We start from the raw sequence: 5,415 nt of genomic DNA on the forward strand, positions 1-5,415 counted from the left end.
TGTCCTTCCTTCTGAGGAAATTCATGTGCCGATGCGTGAAAATCAAACGAATTGGCCAAAAAGTCATGTGTCAGCCTTCCTCAACTGGCTTTGTGGTCCTAATGGTGGCACCACAGCAGCTGTAGAATCATGCTGTGATTGTCCAGCTGCATCTTCAGATTATCCTCCCAACCCATCCAAATAAACCTCAATCAGTGCTTAAATTAAAAGTCCACGTGGTCCAAATGGGACATAAAAAGTTTTCTTGCCCTCTGTTGTAATAAATCATGTTGGTTTCGCTTTCACACTTTTAACCATTTAACTGCAAGAGTGATTTGATTCACGTCATTAAATCTGGTTTGGTTCTAGTTCACAAACAGACTACAGGTCATGTGTGGAATGACAGGCTGGTTTTCATAGATCCCAGCAGGTGGCGATGTAGCTGCCAGGGACCTGTCGAGAGTGACGCAATCACAAAACGAATTTATTGTTGCTAGGTTACATGAGACCATGGGACGTGTTATGTAAAAGAAGGAGAAAAAAACTATTTAACCAATAAAGTCACATTGAGATTTTAAAAAAATCTCTTTTACAAGTGTGTCCCAGCCAAAACAGGCAGCAGCCTATAAAACAAGTGACAAATAACATTTAAATCAAAGTAAAAGCTACACAATGAAAATCAAAGTCACAATCATCATACGGTCCAGGTATTCTACTTTGACTAAATGATCTTTTTAAATTATGCTTTTAAAATAAGAAGGCACCAGGAAAAACAAACATATTACTTGATTTAGTCAGGAACTAAAAGCTCCCAGTGAGACCAGCTCAGTATGGACATCGGAGACAAAAAGCAAGAGTAAATCCTGGGAACAGAGACTGTAACTACCAACAGTTGTCCATGTCACATAGCTGCATAAATATGCATGCAAGCTAAGAATGGCCTCATAATATAACAGTGAATTAACTTGTGTATCCAATTACAAGACAGAGCGTTGTAATTGCTGACGAATCACTGCGCTCCGTGAAAAACTGTCCAGTGCATGAAGAAATTGAGGAACCATGCATACAGAGAATCTCACTGTAATCAAGTAGTCGTAAAAGTGACAGGGACAAGATGCTTCCACATTTCAGCTCTTTGGCTGGGGGTCAAGCCAGATACAAGGACACAAGGTTTCACCTGCTCTTGTTTACCTACAAGAGATCAGGCGTGCCACATGCACAGACGGCAGCTTGAAATCTGTAGCAACAGATTGAAAATGAAACTGTCAAGCAAGGAAACTCCTCTTGTGCACGATGAGGAAATGAAGATGACCCGGTTCCCAATTATTCCAAATAAAGTTGATAAACCGCAGCAGGCTCACTTCCTTTGTCACAGATTTCCCTATTACAAAACAGGAAATTCAACAGAAGAAAAGTAAACAGACTAAAAGGGTCAACAGGCCTAAGTTTTGGACACGCTAGGAATCAAAGAACCCACCAAAGAAGTTCAATGCAAAACTGACGACCAAGGACTCAAGGGAAACATGGAGGAGCAGGAAACACAGAGAGAGGGACCGTGACAAAGATGGTGACAATGGAAATGATAATGACCCAGCAAGAGACAATGGGAAACACAGAGGAATACACCTCATCCATGAGGAAACAAGACACGTGGTGGTGGTGCAATCATTCACAGGTGAGACACGAGGTAGTGACAGCAGGGAGCACACAGGAAAACAAGACCTGAACTTCAAAATAAAACAGGAACTACAGATAGACCAAGACAAAAGGGAGCACACAGGAGGACAGGACACTTACCACAAAATAAAACAGGAAATCAAGACGCGGACCATCCCCCTTGTATATGAAGTTGCAGCCTGGTCTTCTCCTCACATGATGGGGACAGATCTTTCTACCTCGAACAGAGACACAATGTAATTTCTGAATGTGTTAGACTTTTGATTGATGTACATTCTGATGGATTGATTAATAACAGTTAATCTGGCAATTTTTTTTTCGATGAATTGCCACACCCGCCTCTCGCCCGTAGCTGCTGGGATAGGCTCCAGGTTTGTAATAGTCATCATATCCACACACAACACTGAGATATGTATTGCCAGTATTCATTCATTCATCGTCTTCTGCTTATTCCTTTCTATTAAGGGTCGTGGGGGGGTGGAGCCTATCCCAGCATCTACGGGCAAGAGGCAGGGTTCACCCTGGTCGGGTCGCCAGTCCATCACAGGGCCAACATACAGAGACAAACAACCATTCACACTCACAGCCACACCTACAGTCAATTTAGAGTATCAATCAGCCTCGTCCCCTCTTGATGTCTTTGGACTGTGGAGGAAGCTGGAGTACCAGAGAGAACCCACACAGGAACAGGGAGAACATGCAGACTCCACACAGAAATATAGAACATGCAGACTCCACACAGAAAGATACCGCGCCCGAGCTGGGACTCGAACCCAGAACCTTCTTGCTGTGAGGCCACAGTGCTGACCACTGCACTACCGTGCAGCCCGTATTGCTGGTATATATGGTCCAAATGTTGATGACCCCTCCTTCTTCCACAGCTTCTTCACTGCACTCTCAGCCCACTCAGACACAGCACTCATAGTGGGAGGGGACTTCAACCTGGTATTCAACCCACAAGTGGACAGAATCAGTAGAGCAGCTAGTCAGCGCAATTGCCAGTCATCCGATATACTAAAGCAGTACATGAGTGATTTCGGTCTTTGCGATGCTTGGCGCTCACGCCACCCCACGCTTAAGGAATACACCTACTACTCGCCAGTCCACCACTCCTACTCCGGTTTAGACCACCTTTTAATTAGCAACTCAATTGTGAAGGATGTCTTTGACCCCAAGATTCACCCTTTTGCCATTAGCAACCACGCACCAGTCACTCTGACACTCACAAAAAAAACTAGAACACCGCTTTCTAAACAATGGAGATTTAATACATCATTGCTCAAGGACCCCAATTTTATTAAATTTTTTAAGGAGGAATGGACAATATTCTGTGAGATAAATGACCAGCCTGATGTCTCAGCCTGTGTGCTGTGGCAGGCGGCAAAAGCAGTCGTGCGGGGCAAAATAATATCTTACTCTTCATATAAGAAAAAACAGGAGAAAGCTCTCGAAACAGAATTAAATGAAAAAATTAAAGCCTTGGAGACGACTCATGCCGCCTCCCAAGAGGAACACCAACTGAGAGAATTAAGGGAATTAAAACTAAAACTAAATGATTTACTCGACATCAAAACACAATTTCAGCTGCAGAGACTACGCTTGGAGAACTTTGAACATAACAATAAATCCAGCAGATTTTTAGCGAACCAACTAAAACGGAACAAAGAAAGAGCAACAATATCCTCCATTAAGGACTCCAATGGGGAAATAACCTGTGACCCAGAAGAAATCAATTACATTTTTAGGGAATTCTACAAAAAACTTTACTCACCTGAGATTAACCCATCCAAATCTAGCATTGAAACCTTTCTGAGCACAATTGACTTGCCAAAATTAAATCAAGACCAAATAATGGCTCTGGAGTCCCCTATTTTAATCGAGGAACTTCAAGAAGCCCTTAAACAAATGCCAAATAAGAAAGCCCCGGGACTGGATGGCTTTCCTGCAGAATTCTACAAAGAGTTCTGGCCTGAGCTTGCACCAATATTCTACAAAATGTTCACTGAAATACAGGAAACCTCGACCCTTCCACCGACATGAACCGCGCGATTATTAGCCTTCTCCTTAAACCGGACAAAGACCCAGCACAAGACCTATCACGGTGGTTAGGGTACCCCATCCCCACCTCCCCCTCACTCTGCTAGGTGACCTCACTAATATTAATATGGAAGTAAACAAACCCTGCATGCTCCTCACTGCTCTAAGCATCGCAAAGAAGGCCATCCTGATAAATTGGAAATCCAAGAACAACCTAAGCATGACTCAATATAGAAACCTTTTATTAGACCACATTTCCATGGAGAGTCCCTCTCTCCCCTGAGAGACCCCCATCACTCTGTGGGTTGCTTCCAGGTGGGGGTTGCTGCTCCTATGCTTTCCTGCGGGTCCTGGCATGGGTTGGGCCTGTGGCTGTTTCCTGGGGGGAGGGGTGGCCTGGGTAGTTTCTGGGTGCCCTGGTGGTTTGGTCCTGACCTGCCTGCCATCCTGGACTGGGGGTGTGATGTCCTGGCCCCCCACATCAGCTACAGTCAGCTACCCAAAGCATCCAAGACAAACCGTAGCACACACATACACACACACACACATACACACACACACATACACACACACACACACACACATACACACACACACACATATACACACATACACGCATGCGGTGCACAACTGATCCATAATCACACACTCAGACATTTATTTTAAAATTATATTAAACCAAATGTTAAGCCTGCACTGGAAATTCTGCAACCAATGTTTTTTCTTTTTTTTCTCTCTGTTGTGATTGTTGTTACTTTTTTGTTTGTTTGTTTGTTTGTTTGTTTTTTCTGCTATTGTTGTTGTTTTTGTCCCCCCCCCCCGTCTTCCCATCCTGTCCCTATTCTCTCTTTCTATCCACTCCTGAGCCTCAGCCCAGTAGCTTTATCAATAAACCAATACCATTGGTTAGATAAATCTCAGAGAGGAAAAAAAAAACCCTGATCAGTCATTCATCATTCATCTCATCACTACTACAAGTCCCAGAATACATCACTGAGCAGAGCAGGCTGCTAATCACTGAATTGGGGACACCTGTAAGGAAGGAAGCACTCACTCTGCACTGAAGATGGACAAAGCAACAGCTTGAGAGGAGCAGAAGGAAATTCAACACATGGTTCTTCCCAGAGACATCAATGGTATTGTTGAAACGTTGATTTGATCGTGGTATTTGTGGTTTGCTCATTAATGACTCAGTTGTGTGAATTTTCAAATCGGCAATTACATCCTCACTCTGTGCATGTCATACATGTATGTATGTATAAATTAGAGAACATACATTTTCCCTTAATTGTAGGAATTGTTTGCTTGATTAGCTGCATGTATTTCAGTTTGGATTTGTTTTTAGGAATTGTGCAGCTCTTTAAGTTGCTTGTTAAGAAATTAAGTGCTTGGGCGCACATTTTGCAGAAGGTAATATGTGAATATATATGAAAATGGTCATTTAACTGTTTTAACAGAAATGAATAGTTAACATAATTAGTTGAGTTACGATTGTATAGTTGAGAGTTAAAAAAAAAGTTAAAATAGTCAGATTGCTTTATGTCCTTTATGCTTGATTTGTATCCTTTTATGTTGACTGATGCACTGTTAAAAAAAAAAAATTTCCACAAAGAATTGGTTGTGGAGGATCATTTTTGGTTTAGTTTAATCTGTAACTATTTTGATTGATCATTTTGGTAACTTTTGAGAAAAAAAATCTGACTTGTGGATTCTTTGTTTTGT

This window comes from Aulostomus chinensis, chromosome 9 (genome assembly GCF_037954235.1).
Source record: "Aulostomus chinensis isolate RoL2024-O1b breed Wild chromosome 9, RoL_Achi_v1.0, whole genome shotgun sequence".
Classification (NCBI taxonomy): Eukaryota; Metazoa; Chordata; class Actinopteri; order Syngnathiformes; family Aulostomidae; genus Aulostomus; species Aulostomus chinensis.